Genomic DNA, 27,935 nt, shown 5'->3' with positions numbered 1-27,935 from the left:
GTCGCCCTCCCGGAGAACTGAGACAGTGAGGCTTCCAAGAAGAACACGGGGAACCCAATGATTAAGATACAGAGTAGGAACGGCAGCAGGAAGGCGCCTGTGGAGTAAAACAAACAACCAAACGTGGGTGTCAGAACATATTCGAAGGCAATTTGTAACATCCAAAGGCAGTTTCAATCGCTTATCGTTTAGTAATTTACAACAAATAAATTCAAATTCAAATATATATCGTTGAGCGTAAATACATACATATTATGGTATAGATTGAGTGAATAGTTTTACGCCGCTTTTAACACATCTATATACCTGCAACATATATAGGGGGCAGCAGAACTGGGCTTTACACATCGTGGGAATAGAACCTGTGTGTTTGGTGTGACGAGCAAACGCTCGAACCAGCCGGCTACCACACAACCCTGGCAAAATGTACAAAATAAGGAAATATATATAACTTGCTATCAACAGTATCGCAGCCAGATCAAACAATGTCAGATCCACATACTGGAAGTCGCGACGGCTGACCGGGTCAGGCGGCTGACTTTGTGCTGGCGACTAGGTGCCTGACTCTGAGGGTGTGGGTTCGAATCGCAGATGCGACTCAACCCAAAAGTACTAGAATTTGTACTTTACTAAGAAAGTGTAATCCCAAATATAACATATTCACATTTGACCTCTTTCTAAATGGCAATGTGTAATCATAGCCACATACTGTGCTTAATCACTACAGAAAGAGATTGTTTCTGATACCTCCGCCATTTCTGTTACAGACGTACGGGAACCTCCACAAATTCCCGAATCCAACACAAAAGCCAACAAGGGAGAGGATGTATTCAATACGTGAATTCCATTTGGCCCTCTGATCTGCAGACTCTTTGTCCACATGTATATCGTCTTTAGTTCTCTCATCCATTGGAAACCCATGACTCGTCTCGTTCGTTGTCATACTTGTCACTGTTTAACAAAAGTTTGTGAATGAAAAAGTTTTATCCGAATCGGACAAGAGTAATGAGACATTGACTGAACATGTTTGTATTCTGGTCTTAAGAGATGATCGCAGGCTGCAATTTTGTGGGTACATATCAACAATGGTGAGGTGAGGTGAGGTGAGGTGAGGTGAGGTGAGGTGAGGTGAGGTGAGGTGAGGGTGAGGTGAGGTGGAGGTGAGGTGGGTGAGGTGAGGTGAGGTGAGGTGAGGTGAGGTGAGGTGAGGTGAGGTGAGGTGAGGTGAGGTGAGGTGAGGTGAGGTGAGGTGAGGTGAGGTGAGGTGAGGTGAGGTGAGGTGAGGTGAGGTGAGGTGAGGTGAGGTGAGGTGAGGTGAGGTGAGTTGAGTTTGGGTTTAACGTCGTGCTTGAGAATATTTCGATCATATGACGACGTGCATGCGTGTGTATGTGTATGTGCGGCTGCTTGTACTAGCCCAGACTTAAGCTGGTTTTATAGTTCTAGCCCACTGAGATACCAAGCCGCAGTGAAGCAAGAATACCCCACTCAGACACATTATACTGACTCCGAGCCGACCAGTCCTTGTTGTACCCATTAATGCCGAGCGCCAGGCAGGGACCAACAAATGCCATATTTTAACGTATTTTGGTATGACGCGGTCGATAGTGGTTAGAGCGTCCGGGATGTAAAACCAGTCGCTGAGTAACAACCGAGATACAACGTGTAGCGGCAAGGTAGGAGTCATCATCATCATCATCATCAGGTATGAATGCGTGAACGAAAAGAGGAAACAATTTCGTAGCATTTAGGTTGTGTTTGTGAGTTCTTTCGTGTGGAGAACCGTTTATCATACATAACTCCTTGATCTCGCATCTCAAACACTATTTCAGCCTCAGTCATATCAATAAAAAACTGATCCCTGTCTCGAACAATTCCTGTACTGGTATTGAGTGTTTTATGAGCTGTAACTGAATCAGGAACACCGACAAACGAAACTATTGACATGAGGTTGGTGGATTGTTGCTTCCTGTTGCATTCTATTAGCAAAAACTGATCTTAATCGTCTGACGTTTTTAACCTCACCAGCTATGCCTTGAACACCCTTAGGTATTGGGGGCGGTGGGGTAGCCTAGTGGTAAAGGCGTTAGCTCGTCACGCCGAAGACCCAGGCTCGATTCCCCACATGGGTACAATGTGTTAAGCCCATTTCTGGTGTCCCCCGCCGTGATATTGCTGGAATATTGCTAAAAGCGGCGTAAAACCAAACTCACTCACTCACCCTTAGGTATTGCAAAAGGGTTCAATTTGAGACATGTTTTGTCAACTGTCTCAATCAATAAAAACCGTGACCAATGTTCTACAGACGTTAAAGGTCGTTGCCCATCTTCATTTTCCAGTGGACATTTGTTTTTTAAGGGGTTTGGTATTCTATGTTTGTTGGTAATATGGCTCACCACCCGAGCTCCCACCCACCACGGAGTATCGTAAAGACAATATTAATACCAATTGGATTTCCTGCTTGTAGCACCAAGGATACCCGGATGATATACTCCAGCAGAAAAAGCTAAAATATTAACTTTCAACCAGATTGGCCCTTGAGCCACCGACTTTAGAGCATAAGACACCGAGTTCATGATAAATATATATTATAGTCAAATGCTGTTCTATGAACAGGGGCGCCAAGACCAAAATTTAAACAATTCCTAAATCAAATTTTATGCAATTACATAAAATCCATGAACAGGACCTGGCATGACCAGCCGATTGATAGAACCGGGCCCATTCTACCACCCGTCTACTTGAAGTAAGGGGCGAAGTTGTGTGGGGCAAAAGAACGCTATTCCTGGAACAAGTGTCCCCAACCACCAGAATCCCGTCCTCCATCGACACAGGGGCGCAACCCACGGCAAACAGGATGGTGGACCAAATATGCACCCGGGTCCACACGGGGGGATTGAAGAACTCTTAGCGTTACCAGGAGGTGGCTCTTCACGGGTGCCAGTTCACGTTATAAGTTATATACAGAATATAAGATATTTCGTGAGCCAAAGGGGTATCTGTCATCAAGTATTGGTCAAATTTAGAGCTGGTTTCTTATGTTTAAAGAATAATCTTGATGTATCTCAAAGAAATTGTCCTGTATGTAAAGTAGATTTAGAAGATGAATATCACCTTCGAGTAGATTTCTGCCTAAGAATTTGCACGTTAGTATGATATCGTTTAGCAATATCCTTAAAACAACAACAACTGAAGGCATAAACATTCTTGCTCTTTTTATCTATTATGCATACAAAATGAGAGAAAAGTTAAAAAAAAAGAAATAGATATTACAATTCTAAAAAAGTCCCAGTATAGGTATACACATATATGTTACTGATCTTTTCCACTTGGGGTTTAAGATAATCTATGCAGGTAGACAGGTAAATGCTACGAATTTTTAAGAAATTGTATCCTCTTTTCGTTCACGCATTCATACCTGATTTTGATGATGATGATGATGATGATGATGATGATGATGATGATGATGACTCCTACCTTGCCGCTACACGTGCCTGTATCTCGGTTGTCACTCAGCGACTGGTTTTACCTCGCACTCAATGTCAGTGTCATTAAAAACGGGACTGAGCGTGATCAACATATAAATGTAAATGAGTCTGGCTACTTGCCAGATTAACATGCATTGACTGTAAACGAGCACTACAACAGCCCGACTGCAATTATATTATTTTCTATCTATTATTCAGATGCCTCATACTCTGATCCTGATTGTAAAACTTGTTTTGGTCACTATACGGCTGAAATACTGCCGGTGTGACTAGAAAACTCGCTCACACCACTGATCCTGATTGTAATGGCCAGACAGGGTTGAACTCACTCAGACTTAAAATTACCTGCCTGTAAACGACTGTGATATTAGTTGAGTTAAACGACCTCTCAAACCAAAATCACTGAAATCCTTTAAGTAGAATCGTATGCCTTCTCCAGATCAAAGAAAAATGTTAAGTTACAATAGCATTCTTAACACAGTAACCCAATAGTACTAAATGATTAATAGAACTTTATGAAACCGCATTTTCTATTTATGATTATGTTATTAGGTTTCAGATACCACGATAATCTTTTATTTATCATTCATTTCATGGTTTTTCTCAAGACACAACTCGTTGAATATATTGGTCTTTTATTAGACGGATCAGTATGATGTTTTTTTGGGAGGTCGGCATCACCAGATTGGCCCATGAGCCACCAACTTCTGGCATTGGACTCTTTGGCAATTCAATGTATCAATAATTTGTAAATTAGGAAAAATCGAAATGGCCAAGACCCAATGATGACTTGAATGTGCAAAATTATTTACTATGCACAGGGCCGGGCCTAGCGTGACCAGCCGATTGTTAGAACCGAGCTGTCTACAACCCGTCTAGGTAAAGAGATGAAGAAGACAAAGTCATCAATATCCCCGAAGACAAAGTCATCAATGGCAAAATACTCTTCATGATTATGTCTACGAGTTATGATTATGTCAAATATTTATGTGTGTATATAGAAAAGTGGAAGGAGAGTATTGAAAGGTTTTGAAAGTTCTGCTCCAGAAAGGAGCACTGTCACCAATTTCATTCTATGTCAAACTTGTTGGCATGGAAATGCCAAAAATATTTTATTCAGAATTCCAAAACTACCAAAAGGCACCAGTACACCACCAGATCTATCTATGTGCCAAGTTTGGTGAAGAAATAGTGAACAGTTTTAGAGTTCAGCTCCGGAAAAGAGCACAACCACAATTTCAGGCTAAGTGAAAATTGTTGCCATGGAAACGCCAAAAATATTTTATTCAGAATTCCAAAACTACCAAAAGGCACCAGTACACCACCAGATCTATCTATGTGCCAAGTTTGGTGAAGAAATATTGAACGGTTTTAGAGTTCTGCTCCGGAAAAGACAAATTTGCACGTACCACCAATTCCAGGCTAAGTGAAACTTGTTGCCATGGAAATGCCAAAAATATTTTATTCAGAATTCCAAAACAACCAAAAGGCACCACTACACCACCAGATCTATCTATGTGCCAAGTTTGGTGAAGAAATATTGAACAGTTTTAGAGTTCTGCTCCGGAAAAGAGCACTACCACCAATTTCAGTCTAAGTCGAACTTGTTGCCATGGAAACGCCAAAAATATTTTATTCAGAATTCCAAAACTATCAAAAGGCACAAGTACACCACCAGATCTATCTATGTGCCAAGTTTGGTGATGAAATATTGAACGGTTTTAGAGTTCTGCTCCGGAAAAGAGCACAACCACAAATTTCAGTCAAAGTCGACCTTTTTGCCATGGAAACGCCAAAAATATTTAATTCAGAATTCCAAAACTACCAAAAGGCACCAGTACACCACCAGATCCATGTATGTTTGCCAAGTTTGGTGAAGAAATATTGAAAACGGTTTTAGAGTTCTGCTCGAAAAGACAAATGTGCAAATTTTACGGACGGACGGACGCGATGAAAACAAGGTCCATTTTAAAATACCCCCGCAAAATGACAGTAAAATGGGGGGATATGCTATAAACCACATAAAGTTTGACCACCTTACTGGGGATCAAGGGGACTAGTCGTAATGAACGTAACGATAAAATGACAAAAATTCAATATACAAGGGTCATTTATTGAACGTGGATATTCTGTGTATACCTTTCTTGAACAATTCACGTGATATTCCCCGTGACTTTATTTGGTGACATATCGGCGTTGACGTGATAGATAGGCGGAGTATGCTAATCTTTTTACTGCGTCTGCCGATACTTTACTACGGAGAGTTATTTTTTTAGTAACACAGTGACTAAAACAAGTTATACATAAATAATATATATAGTCTCATGTTAAAATGTGTCAGCACAGGACGGCAAGACATCCCATGTACAATATATAATGAAAGTCAATACGATAAAAAGAATGGACTGTAGACGGACAGCAACCAACGTAGATCCCCATAATAGTGACCATGGGCACTTTTGCGACCTTTGTTGGAATATTGTCCTATTGGAGCAATATGGTTCACTTGTGTAGGTTGTCTAAAGCATACGGTTGTTGATAGCTTTTGGAGGCATTCAGGAAATTAACTGGAGATCCTATTTACTGAAATGAAACGCCATATAGTATAATGTAATTCAAATTGGTGCCATATGAAATGACTGAAGAGACCTTTGATTCGATGAAAGGAAACTACCTGTTAGCCTCAACACTGAACTGTGATAGATGTAACGTTTTCATCACAAGGCAAAAGACTGAAAGAACACATTTTGTCATGTTTAGCGTTGCAACAAAATGTTAACCTGAGAGATGTTTCTGGGAAGGCCAGTTAGCCTCACTTGGCACATTGATAATGATTTGTACCTTTCTTCCATGACATTAAAGGTAAATATTGAGCATGTGTGAGAACACTGTATATAACATGTATAATCAGTACTGAGATGTAATATCTCCCTCTTCTGGATGGTCTGGATGTTGTAATTGGGGGTGTTAGTAAGGTAGTGGAAATGGATGAGAACAAATTGGGAGGAAGAGAAGGTACAACACGTTTTCTAGTCAGGGCATTGGATCTTTGATCTAATTGATCTAATTGCCAATAATCATTGTTCAGAGTGAGTGAGTTAAAAAAATACGTCGCATCGGCATTATTTCAGCCATATCATGAGGACAAGAACTCATATACTGAGAATATATATATTCATATAATTCTTTTTAAGTTGTCAACGAAGGACAGTATAACGACTTGACTATTACAGATTATAATTAAACTAGTCTGACATCATTTTAAAATGCTACATTGTTAGTCAACAATACAACATAGATCACAGCAACCAAAGTTAGGTCTGGGAACCGTGGAGACTTATATAATACTTCAGTAGTATAGTACATAGCGAACAGGACGTCTCCTCCAAAGGCCTTAATTGTACCAATTAAGGCCTTTGGAGGCCTAATCCCGCCCGCTATTGTGTTTACTACTACCGGAGGTGCATGCAAAATTTCACGACAATCGATCGAATAGTTTATGAAATATTCACTTTTAGTGAGCATGGGGTCTGTCTGTAGAAAGGCTAACTATTCAACGTATTGCCGTACTTGTTATAAAGTAGCGAGGCTGAAAAGTTTTAGCAAAATGTCCGCTGTGGTCACAACCCCAAAGAGGGAGAAAGAAATAGATAGACTGCGATTCGCAAGGCTTCCTCCCTTGTAGGATTGCATCCAACTGAGTACTCTCGACAAGAGTCGCCCTGTTCTAGATAACCTTATCGACAGTTTTGAGAGTTGTAATGAAATCATAGAGGCCAGACGGGATACGAACTCACTAATCGCACAGTTGCGCGGCTGCACGACACGCAAACTGACCCCAAGCTGACAGTTGGTCTCGGCATTCGATTTTCCTAGTCTATATTGAGCGAGCGAGACAGGTGAGATGGCTACGTTATGTTGATTTCAGCGAAACAGTTTATTGTGAATCTCCTTCTATCATTTGTTTGGTTTTCATAATGAAGGTCTTGTAGGGCATCTTGCCTCCCTTGTTCTATAAACTTTTCTTTCTCGTCTTCGCTGATGACAGTACTTTTACGAGTCTTGCTTCGAATCTCTTGCTTTATTCTGTTGTACTTGGCGATTTCTGATAGCACCAAACGAAACTCTTCCTCTGATATTTTAGAGTTGGTGAGCATGGTGGAAATATGCACGTCTTTCGTGTGTAACTTCTAATTTCGTCGTGTTTCAATACTTTATGTTGCAGTCTGCGAGATACAAACTTAAGGGCCAATCCCATCAACCCTGCCACTCCGGCTGTTATTTCGATGCCTAGCACAACGGTTGCGGCCACGACTGTGGATAACAACCCGACACCTGTTGTGCCTAATCCCATGCTGGTTGCCATCAAAATGGTGTCAATACCGTCCACGGAATTGACAGCCCTGTGATATTTTTTCTGTAATGCTGATCGTGTATCGCATTCACGTTCTAGTTGTTGTCTGATGTCGCATAACTGTTGCAAACGAAACCTGTCTACGGTTTCCAGTGTTTTTGCTACTTCGTCGACAACTGGATACAGTCCCATCCTGTATATATGAGATTTTTTATAACATAATATTTAATTGGTTTTCCGTTAATTTCCGATTGATATATTTGAGGCCGATAAGGTTTAGATTATCGTACACGTAAATATTCGAGACACGAGGCTCACTATCGGTGTCGATCCTTGTCTTATGATGATACGACACCATTGGTGATTGTGTCTGTCGAACCAGTGTATTGTCAACCCAGCCAAAAGTTGTCGTTCTGACCTCCATACAGCGTCTGCGAGATAGACTTCTATTACGAGCGTGGTGTCTGCTTTGAAAGCCAAATTTGAATCGAAAAAATCCGGTTGGTAATTGGGTATGTCGAACCGTAAAATATGAAGCCACGTCGTTTGAAGCTAACATGTTGCCCGTGTGACCTGGTATTCGTAAAACTTGTATATCAAACTCTGGAGTGAAAGACGTTGACAAGGATCCCGTTGTTCGTAATTTTTGAGGCATAACCATTGTTTTTAAAAGATATGTGGGGTGAGGTGAGCATCATGTCGATCAACCAGTCGGTTGTTTGAAGTCTGCTAGTGTCATCCGCTCGCATACATAGCTTTTTAAGTGCAGGACATACAAGGTGTTTTCCTTGCCGGGCAGATCGAATCCGCTCGTGTCCCCGAGATTGGCTAGCGTTATGTTGGGACGATGGTTCATCATTTAATATAACATTACGAAATGGTTTTCAATTGGTTATCAGATTATTTCTCGGATGTGCACTTCAAACCCATGAGATGTATGTTGTCGAATAGGAAAATTTGGGTGAGGATATCCTGTCTTCCACGGTCAAGGTGACTCCCTGCAGACTGGTGCAGTCGTTAACGTTCGCCTGCGCGTAAACGGAGCAAACTTGGTATTGTTTTTGTTTGGCCCAGCGGAGTTTGATCCCTTCCACGATTTCGATGATGTCACGCGCTGACGGCAGTTCACCAAGGTAGACTTGGATGTACAGCGTGGATTTCGCAGGCAGATTTTCCAAGACGTCTACCATGCTGTCGAATTCTGACACCATCTGCAATCTCACGTTTTGCGTCCTGGGTTTACTCGACAGCATGTGGGCTACTCTTTGCCTCAAAGTGCTGATGATCACGCTGCGTCTTTGTGTAGGCACGTAAACCACGATTAGCTTTCATTTGTTCACGACTTTCGTCAGATAGTGATTTTTGTTGTCAGTGAAAACGTGGGGAGAGTCGAGTGTGATGTTGAGATTCCAGTCGCTTTTGACGCATTTTAAAACGAGTGTTCCTGGACCTTGAGACTCTGTCATTGTCGTATGTGCAGCGTCGCGCTGAGATATCCTTTACTTACGGGATCGTGTTTGATATCTAGAACTGATATTTTCAATTCCATGATGTCGCATCAGATTAATTTCTTCTATGGCCACGACGAAAACTATTCGGTTATGTGTCATACTTTTCCGTTTTCACCAGCACGGCTCTCAGCAGTGTGGAAGGTCATTCACCTTGAACATTGTCGGTCGTGCTCAGCTGATCAAGATGAATGCACAGTTGGCTGTACTGAACGAGGTCGGGTACATGGTGGCTTTCGGTTGTGTTTCGTTTGACATAAACCTGAGCATTTTCGCCAACGGCCAACTGAGTCTCAAAGTCTTTTCTCCGATGCTCGCTAACACGATCCTGCCGTTCGAGTCGTTCATTTGAGTTCAGCTCCCCGGCGTTTGAAGATTTGTCGTTGAGCAAGCACACGCTTTAGTAGCCATCCGTTATTTGGTTGCGGGCGTTATTGACGAACAGCCTGTTATTGTTGGTCCATCGCGGATATTAGGTGATATCGCGCCGTAGCGACTTTCAAACTGACCAGATGTGTTATCGATGTCGAAGCAGTTGAACAGATTCGCCGCTCGTTATTCCCGGAAGCGTGACGTACATATTGAAGTAGATATGTATACTAAAATTAATATATCAATTCATTGTACAAATCGGGAGTGTTTTATTTTAAAAGTCATAATATAAGTGCTACCGATCTCATGCAACCAAGTATTGTGGTGGATGCGGATGGTTCCCACTTTCGAGCTCGTTTTATCGATGTATTTAAAAGTACAGGCTTTCTGTCACGAATGTGAAAAACGGTACACGCTTTGGTTTCGAACCCAATGCAATTCTGGCAGGGGAGTGTGGTGTGACGTTGAACGACACTCGCCGTGGATCCGCTTGAGTCAGTCTGTGTTCTTTTTCATATTTACTACCAGATCAGACGTATCCTCAAAGAAATCAGCTACCGATTCTGCAGGACAAGGTGTGGAACGCAGTAAACAATCCTTACGATAGACGTGCTCTACTTGAACGCATTTGCGATGAATTCGAACTAAGTCCGAAGACGGTCGATTGGCGTTTGCCTGGAGTGAATCACAGTTTTGGTGTTCCCATCGTTCACAATATGCCCCTTGTAGAAACCAGTGAGAAGTTGAAAGTTTGGAAGTTTCAGCAGGGACCTGTAGACGATTGGAAAATGTTTATAATGGATACGTCGAAGGGGTTTTCTCACGTGGGTACCATACTGTTGAACGATTCGATTCGAACGTACGTGTGGGCCGTGCTGGGTGTGCAGACGCAAACGCGTTTCAGCATCGTGGGTAAAGGGATGGCTGACGATGCGCAGAAACAGTTCGTGATCAACGTCGAAGATGTCATCGCGTCTCCGGTCGATCTGCCGAATGTCATCGAATGCTATGAAAATGTGCTGGAAGTCGACAACGTGTTCGGTGCGGGATTCTACATGGCTCCGAGTGACATGCGACTGAGGGTGAACAGACTGATGGGCTACAATAACTAAATCTTCAAAAGTTGGGCTTGATCCGAATTGTCAATAACACGAGTCGAGTCACGCTGCAGTACGAAACAGGCATCGTGGCATTGTCACCGGAAGTAGAACCACAACCACCGTGACAACGGCAGCAACATCCTCCGCATGTGCAGGCAAAGAATCAGTGGCACGTTGATTGCAAAGCCCATGGCGCGGACGTGGTAAGAGGCCATCTCATCTACTTGACAAAAAGAGGCTATCTCAACGAGCGCAACCGACTTCTTAGAATAAAAATTTGATTTTACGCGCGCTTCATTTTCAAAACTTGTCAAAGAGAAGGCTGACGGAGTTACCTCCCATTTTTCAACCATGTAGCGAACAACCAATTAGAGATTTGACTTTGCACCTGACTATAACGCAAACCTATTAGAGATTTAACTTCACATCTGAATATAGCAAAAATCGAACCTATTAGAGATTTGACTTCGCATCTGGATATAAAGTTTTCACACATTGATATAGCAATAATGATTACTGTTCGAAAACTGAAAGCAATTGCTAAAGAACGTGGAGTGATCGGTTACTCCGGCTTGAGGAAACCTCAGCTGTTGAGATTACTCGACATGGAACCCGTCGACGAACAACCTCGCACGGTGATACTCCTAGTGAAGGAACGAGGGCTCAGAGGTTATTCACGTATGAACACAGTCGAGCTCATCGAACTGCTGGAGGAACACAAACCCGTCCAACTACTGTTCGCACAGACGAAGCACGCCATAGGTAAGTATCTGAGAGGCTGGTGGATGGACGTCGACAAAAACATGGACGTCGACGACATCAAACCGCTGGTCACCGCCAAAGTCAACAGGGAACTGAACGACCTGGGAAGCCTCAAATTTCAAATCACAGTGAAAATGTCTCTGGACAAAGAGCAGACAGACGGCGCCACGGATCACGTACAGACGTATTTCAGCGGCAAAGAAGAAGTTGCGACTCAATCTGAATTCATCGATGCATCCATCGACACCTCATTGCAAAAAATACGAGAATCCCTGGAATGCTACATGCACATGGTTTCCGTTGGGGTTGTGGACAGGATCGACGCGGTCTATCTAGAATTAGCGAACTACATGCCGTTCAAAGGCGGATCGTACCTAGACTTGACACCATATTACAAGAAAAAACAAGCCATGTTCAAAGTCGAAAACAAAGGCGACGATTGCATGAGGGTTTCGATCAGATCCGCTTTGTTTCCGGCCAACGCACCTTCGGACAGACCTTCGAGCTATCCTAAAGACAACGGGCTTAACTGAGGGGTTGTAGTAAAAAGGGCCGAAGGACAAAATGGCCGAAAAAAAAAGTAAAAAGGGCCAAGGCTAAACGTCAAATGGGCCGAAATTAAAAGTTAAAAAGGCCGAAAAAGGGCCGAAAATAAAATAAAATTTAATAAATAATAATTTAATAAATTACGTAGTAAAATAGTATGAATAGTGTTTAGTTTGTTGTTTTGTTATTTTCAATGGAATTTGAACATGAGACTCAATGTCTTGACTAATCCGTATGGGATCCGTTTTGTTGTTGTCGACTCAGTGTTTTAACTAATGAGTGAGTGAGTGAGTTAATATTTAAAGTCACATCGGCAATATCTCAGCCATATCGTGACGAAAACAATTTATACAATATAAAGAGAAAACGTTTTGAAGATTAAAACCTGTCGACGATGGACAGTAAAATGACTATAGAATAACAGATATGAATAAAACTAGCGAGCAAAGCTAAAACATTTCAATTAAAGAGGACAATACAGTATAAAACACGGGCTATAGATCGCCAACAACTGAAAGTAGATCACCATACTTGGAACCTTGGGGACTTACATTACTTTTGCTACGTGCATGGACCCTAGCTGGATTGACACCATTCCTTCAGCTGCTGGCGATTGTAGGAAAATGTAGCCGGCAGTTAAAAGAACAAAAGATACTACGTTTAAAATATGGTAAATTTACATTTTACTTTGAAAGTTTTGGGACTTACGCACTTCTCTCAGGAGGACAATAATTTTATAGTACTTTAACCCCCTTTGAGGGTACAGCCACTAACAATGTAAGTTACTAATCTAAATTACCAATCTTTAAAATATGTCTATGTACAAAACACATTAATCAGAAATCATCAAACAAATCAATTTCTTTTAAAAACAATAATTAAATGATAATTAACATTTGTAAAAGATCCTTCATTGTTTTTACATTGAAATATTTATCCCTTATGATGGAGAATTCAACACAGTCAAGCATGCTTGACCGTGGTTCTCTCATCACAAGGGATACAAAACGGAGGATCTTCATCTTTAATAGGTATTTGTGAGTATAACGCGTATGGCCAATGCGACATCGTCGCATAATGACCTCCTCAAATCTGGACTGACAACCCAAGTAGGTGTAACCAATATAAGGTTTTATTTCATGTAATTTGTTAATACCTACTTGGGCATCCCACTTCTTCTGCATCAGATCACGGATGTAAGTTCTAATGCTTGCTTTGTAATCAGAGTATGGAATAAGAAGTGGTGTCACAGATTTGTTGAGTGCTGCCTTGGCAGCAAGATCAGCCATTGTATTCCCAGAAATGCCAACGTGGCTGGGTAGCAAACAAAAGACGACGTCGCATTGGCCAGTAGCAAGCTCACAATACAATTCAATAATTTCTATTAAAAGTGGATGTCTACAAAACAAGAAAGAGAATCGGAAAAGATGATGTATTGTTTATATTTATTGTTTGTATTTGGTAGTCGAGAAGATATTGTTTTGGATCCAATGACAGTGGCACAAGCATCTGCGCCACCATCCTTGGATCCATCTTTAAATAAGGATTTGTATGTATTATATTTATTTTTTTAATTGATTAGATTCTTGTTTATATTGTAATTCATTATGTTCTGCTTTCTTAAACTTAGTCAGTGTGAGGTCAACTTGTGGTCTTAACTAATGAACTCACTTCAATTGACAATATGGTATATAACCTGCTTCCCAACATACAACATTCACAACACTAACCATGGCTGTCCAGTGTGCGCAGTGCTCTAAGACTATAAGAAGAAATCAGCTATCTTACTGCCTTCAGAAGACTGATCTTCAAACTCTGTATGACCAACTACCAAATCCCTGTATTATTATGGGGGACTTAAATGGCCACAGCCTACTTTGGGGTGGTACAACTACTAATGCTAAAGGTAAACTGTTAGAAGAGTTCGGTTCAGATAATGACTTATGCATATACAATGACGGTTCCGACACCTATTTACATCCTCGCACTGGAACGTATTCGGCCCTTGATTTATCATTCATGGATTCAAACCTACTGACTGAATTTGAATGGTCAGTTCACGATGACCTCTGTGGAAGTGACCATTTTCCTACAATTCTAACATCCGTGAACCCATCTGAAATTACCCCATCTTCAAGATGGAATAATAAAAAGGCTGACTGGCCTTTGTATCAAGCTCTGCGTTGTAACAGACTTAAAACTGAACATTTTATAGAAAGTCCGGATCCTATAAAAGATTTCTCTGATGAACTAATTAACATTGCTGATGAGTGTATCCCCAAATCCTCTGCAATTCCACACATACGAACACCATGGTTCAACAATGAGTGCAAACAGGCTAGGAAGGCACGGAAGAAAGCTGAGAATTATTTCCGTCGCCATCCTATGGTCCATAATTGGAATAAATTACAAATTTTAAAAGCTAAAGCACGGCGTACCTTCAAGTAAAGTAAACGTCAATCCTGGCGAAATTAGGTATCAAAAATATATTCACGAACGCCGAATCAAAAGTATGGAATATGATCCAGAAAATAAAAGGTAAGGGTTAAAAATCTAGCATTAAGCATCTTAAAGATGGAGACGAATTATTGACTAGTAAATTTGATATTGCAAATAAACCTGGAGAAACTGTGGCCAAACACTCTTCTTCATGGACTTATCTACCTCAATTCCAAAATTATAAAAAAACAACAGGAAAAGGAAACTATTAATTTCAATTCAGATAATTGGGAAGATTACAATGAACTACATGTATTTTCTATTCATGAGCTTCATACTGCTCTTGACCAGGCTCACGATACTGCTACAGGTGCTGATAACATACATTATCAGCTTCTGAAGCACTTACTGGAATCATGTTTAGAGACCCTCTTAAACATTTTGGATGATATTTGGACATTTGGAAATTTTCCTTCTTCATGGCGCGATGCTATTATTGTTCCCATCCCTAAACCTGGACGTGACCATACAGCTGATCCTTCGAATTATCGACCGAGCTCACTAACTAGCTGTGTTTGCAAGGCCGTGGAACGCATGATAATAATCGACTTGTTTGGTACTTGGAAACTAATAACCTTATAACAGACATTCAATGTGATTTCCATAAAACAGAAGTACCATCGATCATTTAGTGCGTTTAGAATCCTTTGTAACAAATGCCATTATTAAAAAACAACATGCAGTGTCGATCTTTTTCGATTAGAAAAAGCATATGCCACTACTTGGAAACATGGGATTATAAATGATTTACACGATTTCCGATTGCGAGGCCGTTTGCCTCAATTCATATCCAAGTTTTTAACTGACAGGCAATTTCAGGTTCGCGTGGGTTCTACCTTGTTTGATCATTACAATCAGGATCTGTGTCTGTCACACGTTTTAGTATCAAGATAAATAGTTTGTCCAAGGTTTTAAATGATTCAATCGATGGGTCGCTGTTTGTGGATGATTTTAATATTTCTTGTCGTGGTAAAAATATGCATCTAATTGAACGGCAGCTGCAATTGTGTTTAAACAAAATAAATAAATGGTGTCGTGAAAACGGCTTTAAATTTTCTAAGTAAAAAACTAATTTTATACACTTCTGTAGAAAATGTAAGCCACATAAGGACCCAGAACTAAATTTAAATGGCACTCCAATCAAAGTTGTCAAGGAGGCCAAGTTCTTGGGTCTAATTTTCGACTCCCATCCCTTTAAAATAAATGCCTGAAGGTACTGGATTTATTGAAAGTAGTTTCTAATTCAAAGTGGGGAGGGGATCATACTACCCTCCTACACCTATATACATCACTAGTCCGCTCCAAACTTGATTATGGCGCTATCGTATATGGTGGGGCCTGCAAAAGCAACCTAAAACTTTTAGATTCTATTCACCACCAAGGCCTAAGACTTTGTCTTGGGTCTTTTAGAACTTCTCCTGTTGATAGTCTCTATGTTGAGGCTGATGAGCCATCACTTAACCAACGTCGTATAAAATTATCCTTACAGTATATAACAAAACTCTATTCTAACGAGTCTAATCCTGCATTTGACTGTGTTTTCAATCCTCTTTATGACGATCTGTACACTAAAAAGTCTTCTCTTGTTCCACCTCTAGGACTAAGAGTCAAACCTTTCCTTTCCGCTGCTGGCACTGAGCTAGAAAATATATCCCCTTCCCGTCTTCTTTCTTCTCCTCCTTGGCAATTAGTGAGGCCACAAGTTGACCTAACACTGACAACGTTTAACAAAAATCCGTAACTAATGAATTACAATATAAACAAGAATATAATCTACTAAAAAGTAAATATAATGCATATAGATTCTTATTTACAGATGGGTCCAAGGATGGTGGCGCGGTGGCTTGTGCCACTGTCATTGGATCCGGAACAATATCTTCTAGAATACCGGAAAACAGCTCTACTTTTACAGCAGACGCTAACGTCATATTAACAGCTCTTAAATATATTCGAAGACACCCTTAACATAAACAATATATAATCTTTTCTGACTCTCTTTCTTGCCTTCAGGCTATAAAAAAATCCGTCTTGTAAACATCCAGTTTTAATAGAAATTATTGAATTATATAATGAGCTTGCTACTGGCCAATACGACATCGTCTTTTGTTGGTTACCCAGCCATGTTGTCATTTCTGGGAATACAATGGCTGATCTTGCTACCAAGGTGGCACTTAACAAATCTGTGACACCACTTCTTATTCCATACTCTGATTATAAAGCCGTCATCAGATGTTACATCTGCGATCTGATGCAGAAGAAGTGGGACACTCAAGTGGGACTTAATAAATTACATGCAGTAAAACTTTATGTTCGTTATACCAACTTGGGTTGTCAGTCCAGATTTGAAGAGGTCATCATACGACGATGTCGCATTGGCCATACTAGATATACTCATGAATACCTGTTAAAAGGTGAGGATCCTCCGTTTTGCATCCTTTCACAGCAAAAATAACTTAGTTTCCGTTCTTGCGGAAACCTAATGGATACTGGGTAATGTAGGTTTCCGCTAGGTTTCAGTATGCGGAAACAGACAATGCGAGTTTCCGCATAGTTTACAAAACTGAAACTAACAAATCTAGGTTTCCGTCAAGTTTCAACTGAAACTATCATTATGCGTTTCCATTTAGTTTCAGTTTGCTGAAACATTCATAGCAAAATGACTTAGTTTCCGTTATTGCGGAAACCTATTGGATACTGGGTAATGTAGGTTTCCGCTAGGTTTCCGTTGGTTTCAGCTTAGATGAAATGGCAAACTTAGCTTTGTGCTGTTCCATTGGGGGACAATATTTACTTACTGTTACATTTGCAAGATAATTTCTATATACAGAATACAGCTAGGGTCCATGCAGGAAGCAAAAGTACTGTACGTTCCCGTAGTCCCTAGTATGTTGATCAACCTTCAGGTGTTTGCAATCTATAGCCCATTTTTATACTGTACCGTTAAAGTGTTTATGGTTACATGCCAGTTTTTAGTGTACATTTGTGATAGACTAGTTATTTTACTGTCCTTCAGAGACAGGTAAGTATATAAGTTTGTTTTATTTCATGTACACATTTACAAATTTAGATTTACGACTTTCCTAGTCACGATATGGCTGCCGATGTGACTTTGTAACTCACTACCATTCTGCATAACTTGTGAATGTACCATTTATTACATTGTACACGAAAAACAACAAACACAGTAACACAGTCACGCATATGATTCATCTGATTCATTATTTTGAATAGCTCACATTTCAACAGAACCAAACAATGAATGTATGTTTGGATGTATGTGTGTATGTGTGTGTGTGTGTGTGTGTGTGTATGTGTGTGTGTATGTATGTATGTATGTATGTATGTATGTATGTATGTATGTATGTATGTATGTATGTATGTATGTATGTATGTATGTACATGTATGTATGTATGTATGTATGTATGTATGTATGTATGTATGTATGTATGTATGTATGTATGTATGTATGTATGTATGTATGTATGTATGAGAAGCCACATCAAGAGGGAATCTTCAGCATTGGAGAACACAACTTCTGTATGAATATGCAAATACAAATATGTCAAAACCCTACAACATTTTATGCATATGATGAAATGTTGTCTACTAGTGCAGGCATAACATACTTGCTGTGGTATTTATTACACAGATTTCAAATTCAAATGTTTATTGTATGAAAGGTCATGGGCCCATATACATGAAATGTACATTTGAAGCTGCCTCAATGTATCTTAACATATACACACTAACAATCTCACATAGTAAAGACTTGGCAACTTGCTGACAATCATGAAGCTTCTATTGCACTCATACTGAGCAGACAGCCATCCTCTGATCTGGTACATATGGAGCAGAGCCTGAGATGAGACATTTGTTTTGCCACACAGAGAAAGGGAAAATATAACCAAGTTGATTACAACAAGGCTTGAACCAGTCCACAACCGCAAACAGATTGTGTATGCTCTACTTAAGATCTGTGGGTGAATATGAAGAGTCCTGGTTGATGTCTAGCACAACATCGTTGCCATGCTCATCGTCCCACACAGACTCTGCATCATCCTACAAATACAATACATACAATGCTTAGTAAAACTACAAAAACAGCTAAAGTAACTCATGTATACATATTCAAAAACATGCACAGTGGTACATCTGATCACAATGAAATTATAAAATTAGAACGACTCATTTGTAGATGTACCCAAAAGATTTTTTTTTCACAATCACAAAGGAAAGATCTGTAGTATACATGTATATTGTATCTTCCATTGGACATGTCACTTATTTGATTGATAGGTACCAGAAAATAGTAGCCAACCCAGTATTCTGAAGCAAATTGTGGTAATATTTATAACTGTTACTGTACTCATATTCAAGGTAACATCTACTACCAAATCGCCAATTGAAATCTAAGCATAGGTAAGACGGTACATACATATTTTAAATAGATACGAATCATGTTTAAACACTGAATGTAACACCTGATTATATATGTGATCTTATTCATTTCAAATTGAAATGACCAACTCAACTGAGAAAAGCATACAAAACCTAACATTTCCCATGAATGAAAAATCGTGGGTATTTCTTAGTTTTATCAAAAACTCTAAGGAAACATTCACAGCAATATAATAACATAAAATACTATTTTTTAATGTGACCATTACTTTAATGTAAAATCTGTAAAATGTGTAACACAACTTATTCACTTTCAGTTACAGTTACATATCTGATATACAATAATTAAATATATTCGTTATTGATATATGATGGATAACAAAGGGACAGATCAAACTGAAGTCGTTATGTGAAACCTATGAAGTATCTTTGACGACTAACCTGAAGAGAAACTGCCGTCCATTCCAGACGGATTCCTTGTTTCCTTGAAACAAACGACTGGCAGTGCGGACAGAAAACTGGTCTTTTTCTTGGAACTGAAAAACATATCAACTTATAATTACACTGGAATCCACGCACTGTTACATTTTGAGTGATTATATTTTTCACAAAGATAAAGAAATTTATTCTATGTATCGTTTTAGTGTTTACTTGTCTTTGACTAAATGCTGATGAATAAAAAATATTGTTTTAAGATTTCCTTTAATGAAATTAGGAGCATGGTATGGTGTAACTATAAATGATTACCAAGCCAAGCCTCTTGTCAATGTCCAACAAGTCAGTGGATCCACAATACGTATCTGTAAATTGAAAAAAATGATTCTTTTAGAAATGTTATACGTGACTTGTGTCAATGCATTGTAAGGTTAAGAGGTTGAATAATTGATTACACAAATTATTACACAAAGCTATGAGTGTAAAGTATATGTAATAATTGTTTTAATGGTTAGAAAATGATAAAATAGATGAGTTGCTTGCTTTCCTATCATGCTGCATACTATTTATTATTTGTTTTGTTCGTGTATCACTGGAATGGAGAGGTATTCAAATAAGCCATTGCAGCTTGTTTACCAATCCTGGTTCAATTTGTTTTGAATAAAATATGTTTGCACTAAAATAGATGAACTGGTATAATTGGATAAATACCGCCATATAGCTGGAATGTTGCTGAGTGCGGTGTAATACTAAACTCACTCACTCAGATATATTGAGCTGACATTACATATAAACTAGTAATAAGTAAACTTATAATACATGGGAATAGTATACGTAGATCTAGGTGTAGAACTGAAAAGAATGAACATGATATAAGCATGTCTAATACACTTGCATGTTTTGAGCTCAATAGGTAAATTACTTACATGATGAAGTTTACGTCCAGCAGAAATATTTTCGTATATTGCCTACTCCTGACAGGGTTTTGAAAAATCACCTATTTGCCACTAACACAAGTTCTCATGAGTAGGACTCATGAAGCTCGATCAGGACTTTTAAAGTAACGTGAATATGTTTTCAGATTTATTCACTGTTAATTATCTCTAGGCCTACATGTTGATGTTTGACACTGAGGAGGAGCAATTAGTGCCCATAATGCGATGAAAAGACCCTTAAGCCCATAACAGCCCACTGTTGTCACTTTGGGTACTCACATTCAATCTGCTCATTTCCACCTTTCACGGTCCCCTTTGATGTCGGCAATGTAAACAAATAAAACAATGGCGACCGGATCACGTCCACGCGAGACTACCTAAATCATTATAAAACACACAGCTGACATTGTAGGTGTATAGTGTATGTTTATTTTGTTGTATAACGCGGAAAGATATTGTCGAACTGTAATGTTAGATTTAGATTGAAAAACAACAACAAAGTGTTTTTCCCGTGAGTCTTTGCGAGACGCCATTTTCATAGCCGCCTCAGTTTCCCTCAAAGCACTGGAAGAGAGAACTCGCTACCTGGAAATGGCTGCGAAAAACTCGCAGTACCACGACCCTGTCAGGTAAGACAAAGTTATTTTGTTGTCAAAACATGTTTCAGAGTGAATGCTTACCCTTTCGTCAGGTGTAAGCATTCACTCCGAAACATTGTGTTTTCACATAAGAAAGACGTTGACATCCGTAAACATTCATGTCTTGTATTATTAACTTCGAAATACACCTCAAAGACTAAATGGTGTAAACATACAGTCACTACTGGGTGAATATACTTGTGCCTTCAACAATACGACTGACTGACTGAGTTTGGTTTTACGCCGCTTTTAGCAATATTCCAGCAACATCACGGCGGGGGACACCAGAAATGGGCTCAATACGAACTGTAAGAGATTGAATATAGCAATTTGATGAAAATCTATTACTAGTACCATTATTACTATATAGAAAATGCAATAAATGTTCAGATATATATATAACGTATTACTACCTATGGTCTGGGAAGCATGTAACTCCAGAGCAAATTTTGAATAGATTGTAAGAAAATAAGATATTCCATTCGGTCAATGAAGTGTGATGAATTGCATAATTAGAGTTTTGAGAAAACTAGTGCAAAGTGTGATTGTTCAATTCTCTTTTATTCAAACTTACTTTTGGATTACTCATTTTAAATCATCCTTGGCATTTTCAGTTTGTTGTTGATTGATGTTTGTGTAATTTATCAAAATAATCTAGTAATTCATTATTACCTACCATTTTCAGAAACTTGCACAACGCCTAAACAGACTTGCATCTATCGATTGGCCAGATAGACGAAAGAAAAGGTAGCGACAACACTCACCATAGACATGACATCACCAGTCGTGAGTGACGAAGATGACGTCAATTAGTTGCATTCCGTCTCCTTTGTCTGGGAGTCCAGCAAGCTTAGGGCATACACGACGACACTGAACTTGGAAAGAATCTACACCTACTGCTCTCGTCATGGCCAACGTGAGGACGAGGATGACGCATCCAACCAACAGGAGGGATCTCCGCACAGGGATGCCCCTTATTGGGCTAACTGACCAACTCTTGCAATATAATTGAATTTATTTTCAATTTCATAATGTAATTTTTATTTTATTTTATTTTTGTATTGTAGGCTGTATGTTGTGTTATTGTATGATGTATATCATAGTGGATGTTTGGCGATAGTTGTGACATAGAGTGTGCGGCTGAGTGCCAAGGCATGCAAATAAATGTCCGATGCAGCTATGTTTTATTACAGTGTTAAGTTGTATGTTATTGTTATTTTTCACCATTAGCATGATTTTTGAAATAAATTTCATATCTAATATGCTATTTCAAGATAATAAGTGAATGAAAGTTTAACTGATGAAAAATTACCACTTTGTTATAAATGATATATGATTTCTTAAACTGGATTGAGTTATGGCAAAATGTTTTGCTCTGTTTTTTTAGTGCTATATTACTAGTTATATGTATGACCTTTATTTGCCTTAAATGCTAATTCATATTCATGTTGAGAAAATAAAACAATGAATCTTATTATATATTCTGTTTTTCTTTAAGTAAATTTCATGATAATAACAAATTGCTTATATTGTTTTTAACAAGAGTTTATGATATGAATAAAAAAGAATGGTTAAATTTGGCTCTTTGAAGCGCATATGAAAACCTGTGAACCTGAAATTGAAACCGGTAACTGAAACTATGCGGAAACTATGTAGCTGGTTGGTAACTGAAACTATGCGGAAACTATGTCGGATTGTTGGTAACTGAAACTATGCGGAAACTATGTCGGATTGTTGGTAACTGAAACTATGCGGAAACCTGTTGGAGTCTTATTAATAACTGAAACCTTGCGGAAACCTGATGGATTCAAAGTTAATGGAAACTCAACGGAAACTTGTCGGAGTGTGGGTAACGGATACCTTGCGGAAACCTGTTGGAGTGTGGGTAACGGAAACCATGCGGAAACCCTTAGAAAGTGGGTAATTGTAAGTTTCCGTTATTGCGGAAACTCCATGTAAAAGAATGGAAACTCACTGGATTCTAGGTGGAAACTTAAGTTTCAGTCCACTTTCCACCAGGTTTCCGCATTGCGGAAACCAAGTTATTTTTGCTGTGTTTGTGATGAAGGAATCACGGTCAAGCATGTCCTGCTTGACTGTATTGAATATTCCATCACAAGGGATAACTATTTCAAATCAGGAAGATGAAGGATCTTTTTAATAATATCAGTTCTCATTTAATTATTGCATTTTTAAAAGAATTAGATTTGTTGAATGAATTGTAAATAGATAAATATTTTAAAATTGGTAGTTTAGTTGAGCACCTCAGATTGTTAGTGGCTGTATCCTCACTGGGGGTTGAAGCATTGTAAAATTATTGTCCTCCTGTGGGGGTACGTAAGTCCCAAAACATTCAAAGTAACTTTAAACATACCATTATTTTTAAGCGTAGAATATGGCTTAATTGTCTAAACTTGCTGACAGTTGAAGGGATGGTGTAAATCCAGCTAGGGTCCATGCAGGAAGCAAATTTACTGTAAGTCCCCATCACTAGTATGGTGATCTACGTTCAGTCGTTAGCAATCTACATCCTGTTTTTATATTGTATTGTCATTTATAGTTCCAATACTTTAGATTTAATTGCTAGTTTTAAATGGATATCTGTGATACACTAGTAGTTTTACTGTTCTTCGTCAACAGGTTCTTTAATTTCTAACTTTATTCATCTTTAATAAAATGATATAATGTTCTCGTCACGATATGGCTGAAATATTGCCGATGTGACGATAAATATTAACTCACTCACTCACTCACTCACTCCTGATTGTAATGATCAGGCAGGGTTGAGACCACTCGGACTTGAAATTACCTGTCAGTTAAAAACTGAGATATAAAATGAGGTAAACGACCTCTCAAACCAAAGTCATGTAAAGCGATTAAAATACCATGCTTCCATGTTGTATCGTAAGCTTTTTCCAGGTCGAAAAAGATTGATACAGCATGTTGGTTATTTACAATGGAAATTTTAACGAAGGCAGTATTAAGCTCATGTAGTGAAAACACTTCATTGTAGTCTTCACCATTGTCAGAATTAAAATTAAATTTCATTTTTTCTTGTTGATTTTTATATTTCTGAAATTGAGGATAATAATTTGATGATGAAGAATGTGCAGCTAAAATTTCACTCAACTTATTTGTAATGTCAGATTTATTAGGTATATTAATTATTATCCTTCAGGTGATGAACACTAGATTTGGTACCTTTACCCTTGATTCTCTGTATCATTATCCACACTTTCGTCATAAGTGTACGTGAATTGATTTTTGATACAAAGTTCTTCCAAGACTGTCGCCTATGTTGCTTATAAGTACGTCGATCCTTGGCACTATATATTTTAACATTATTTAAATTGTGAACTGTAGGATGACGGCGAAAGTATTTCTCTGCCTTCTTCCTACACTTCCTGGCCTTTTTGCAATCACTGGTACACCATTTTTTACGAATGTGTGGTGTCGGAGAGGACTTAGGAATAGTTTCATCAGCTATTTGATTCAGTTTATCCGAGAATAACTGAATAGGATCCATATCATTGACAAAATAGACAGATTTTAATTCGTCAGTACAAAGTGTCTTAAATAAAGGCCAGTTAGTCTTATTAAAATTCCACCTCATTGCAGGCGGCTCATCAGTCGGATTTATTGCAGAGAGAATTGTTGGGAAATAGTCGCTTACCCAAACGTCATCGTGGACCGACCATTCAAACTCATTATATATATTTGGATCTGAGAGCGATAAATCAAGTTCAGAATATGTACCCGTACCGGGATGCAAATATGTGGCTGAGCCATTATTAAATATGCATACATTATTATCTCCAATGAAGTCTTCAAGGATTTCCCCCCCTAGCATTGGCATTAATACTTCTCGCCCATGATGATACAGGGTCTAGGGAGCTGGTCAAACAGATTCTGAAGATCAGACTGCTGAAGGGGAGAAGATGGAGAAATATACAAGGAGCAAAGAGTAACAGCTATGTGCAAAGACAAACGAACTGCCACAGCTTGAAGTTTGCATTTTAGAGGGACAAGGCCATGGATGACACCCTGCCTCACCAAAATAGCAGCGCCACCTGTAGCTTTATTTTCTGGAGGTGAAAACGAATGACATGAATGGTACTGACGAATATCAAGTTTATCATCATCTTTTAGATATGTCTTCTGTAAACTAAAAGCCGATGGTTTGAAATATTGTGATAACAATTGTAGATCAGAAAAATTGTTCCTCAAAGACATCATTGAAATTTATCGTCCAACTCGTGTCATGAGGTCTGAGAAAAGAGGCAGCCTGAAAATGCCAGCTACAAAAACATGCATGGGAGACAAAGCTTTCAGTGCTGATGCACCAGCTTTGTGGAACTCTCTGCCAGTTGAACTGAGATCAGTATTTTCCTGGAAGCATTTAGGAGCCAACTATACTAGCTACCTACTAGTTTCTCCACTTTCTCTGTGCAGCGCCACTGAGCAGCACTGGTTGGACATTAGGCGCTTAAACAAATGCATTATTATTATTATTCCTAATTAGTCCTCTACAATTCCATTGTATTAAATTAACAGATCTGCTCATAGGGGTTCAATTGGAGATCGAGAGCGCAGAGAAGTGCCACTTCTACAAGCTGTTTGTGAAGGAGTGATCTCCATGTCTAGTGATTCAAACAGATTGTAAACCACAACAGGTGTTGCTGAAGGTGAAGATTTTCCAAATATTGAAGAGCCTTCGTCTTTCTCCTCATTTGTTTCTTTTCTTTAGCAGTACGGTGAGCATCATTCTTCGTAATTGCTTGTGAGGATACGGTATCAGTTCTTGGCTCTATACTGGATTCTTCAGTTTGAGAAGCTGAAGAGATGTAACCCGGTAACGATTGTTTTCTGATTTCCTCAAGTATTTTCTGCTTGTCATGTACCCAAGATATACTCATGCCAATAATGGTTGTCACCCCCTTCAATTTTTTAATTGGTGAGGGGTTATTGTGGGGTGGGGGTGTGAGGTGTGTGTGGGGTTGGGGTGAGGAGGGGGTTGACAACCATTATTGGCATGAGTATATATCCGTTTGGTAGGATGTGGAAACTGTTACAGGTTTGGTAACCAATACTTGAGTAGGAGAAGAAACTGCAGCTGATTAGGTAAGAGATGTATTCGGGTTTGACTGAGCTAATTTCTTTGCATCAAAATACGAAATGTTTTTTGTGCATTTGAGTTTCATTATTGTGGACTCAATTTCGAAAGATGGGCAAGATTTTGATGATGCCATATGTTTACCATTGCAGTTGGCACACTTCATGTCATTTGTGCAGTCAGTGCTCTCATGAGCCCCACTGCAACGGGAACATTTTGTTTTGCAAAGGCAGGACTTAGCACCATGTCCAAATTTTTGACACTGAAAACAACGGAGTGGATTTGGTACATATACCTCCACTCCGATGTTGCAGTAGCCAGCTTTGATTGATTTTGGAAGAGTCGTCATTCCAAAAGTAAACAGATAAGTGTTTGTGTTCACAGTGCCTGAATCTTGTTTCCTTGTAAAGCGTTTGACAGCAGTGATCCTTTGATTCAACTGCACTCTCTTCTTCTGACATATCAGACAAAGAGCGTGACCAATCTCTGACGATGCCTCTACAGGAGTTCAATGTGTGTTAACAAACTGCCGTAGACCCAGCAGATATACAGATTGTTGCCTCCGAACACATTTCACTAAAAGTGAACCACCTCTGAGGCGAGTGACATTTTGAACCTCTCCGCAGATGCCTTTGGAGACGGCAAAAGGGTAAAGTTTGAAAGGACTTCCGTCCGCAGCTGCAATAACCAAGTATTTTGGCCAGAAATCACCAGACTGAGGTACTTCTTCATCCTCAGAAGAACCCTGCTCCCAACCCGCCATCAAGTGTCAACATGGACGATGTTGCAGTGGAAACCATCCTGCAACACCAGGGCTACAAGGGTGATATACCCCAGAAATACAGACGTGAATAGCTAAGAAATGTGAAAGACGAAATGCTAGGCTGGTTCGACCCAGAAATGTCCTGAGAAATTCAGAATTCAGAGGTCCATATCACCAGATTGGCCCATGAGCCACCGCCTTCTGGGCATACGACTTTACGCAAATTAAACATTCTCAAATGTTTAAATCAATACAAATTCAGTGAATTAATTTGACCAGTACCCTAGACAACATCATTTAGAGAAATAAGATTTGTGCAATATGAAATAGAATGCACAGAGCCTGGCGTGACCAGCCGATTGGTTGAACCGGGCCTATTCAACCACCCGTCTAGGTGAAGTAAGGGGCAAAGTGGTGTGTTGGGCAACAGGAACAATTGGTCCTGGTTCCAGTGCCCTCAACAACCACACTCCCGTCCTCCACCGACACAGGGCCACAACCCACGGCAAACAGGTCGACCAATTCGGTCCTAGAACCAGCAATGGGGTGCTGTTGACCACTATGCCCCCGGGTCCACAACGGGGTTTTGAAGAACTCCTAGCGTGACCCAGCACCCACCACGAGGAGGTGGCTTTCAGTACAAAATAGAACTGTAGGACAAAATTCAAAGGTAATAAAAGTGCAGTGGCAACAGCAAAAACGTTAATGATAATGATATTCACCTGACTGCAACTTTAGTCACACTTCCAGTACCGAACGCCTAAAATTCAAGAGTGAAAATGTGGTCATATCACAGGCGCTGGTCTTATTGTAATGTACCTGACGCATGTGATCACCCAGGTATAAAAACGATTTAAAAGTTATCTAATAATTTATGGATTATATTAGAGTTTACTCTTCCCTCAAAGCGCATCAAAATGTAGATATTGTAATTTCCGCATCACTGACAACTAATTACTGTGAGCAGACCGAGTGTAACTAAATAAATGCACTCACCTGTAAGTGATTGAGACAGCCATATCG

General features: G+C 39.4%; 1 long non-coding RNA gene across 1 annotated transcript; it reads right to left on the bottom strand.

Moving 5' to 3' along the window:
* Window positions 1–26: 26 nt before the first annotated feature.
* On the bottom strand, window positions 27–27,711 carry LOC124272309. The gene is made up of 3 exons (XR_006897298.1): window positions 27,635–27,711; window positions 748–951; window positions 27–97 (listed from the first exon to the last, which is right to left on the bottom strand). It is a non-coding gene; the product is annotated as an uncharacterized LOC124272309 (long non-coding RNA).
* Window positions 27,712–27,935: the final 224 nt, after the last annotated feature.

This window comes from Haliotis rubra, unplaced genomic scaffold (assembly GCF_003918875.1).
Source record: "Haliotis rubra isolate DU_JTF1 unplaced genomic scaffold, ASM391887v1 Scf1683, whole genome shotgun sequence".
Lineage (NCBI taxonomy): Eukaryota > Metazoa > Mollusca > Gastropoda > Lepetellida > Haliotidae > Haliotis > Haliotis rubra.
This window is presented reverse-complemented; position numbering and strand designations above follow the sequence as displayed.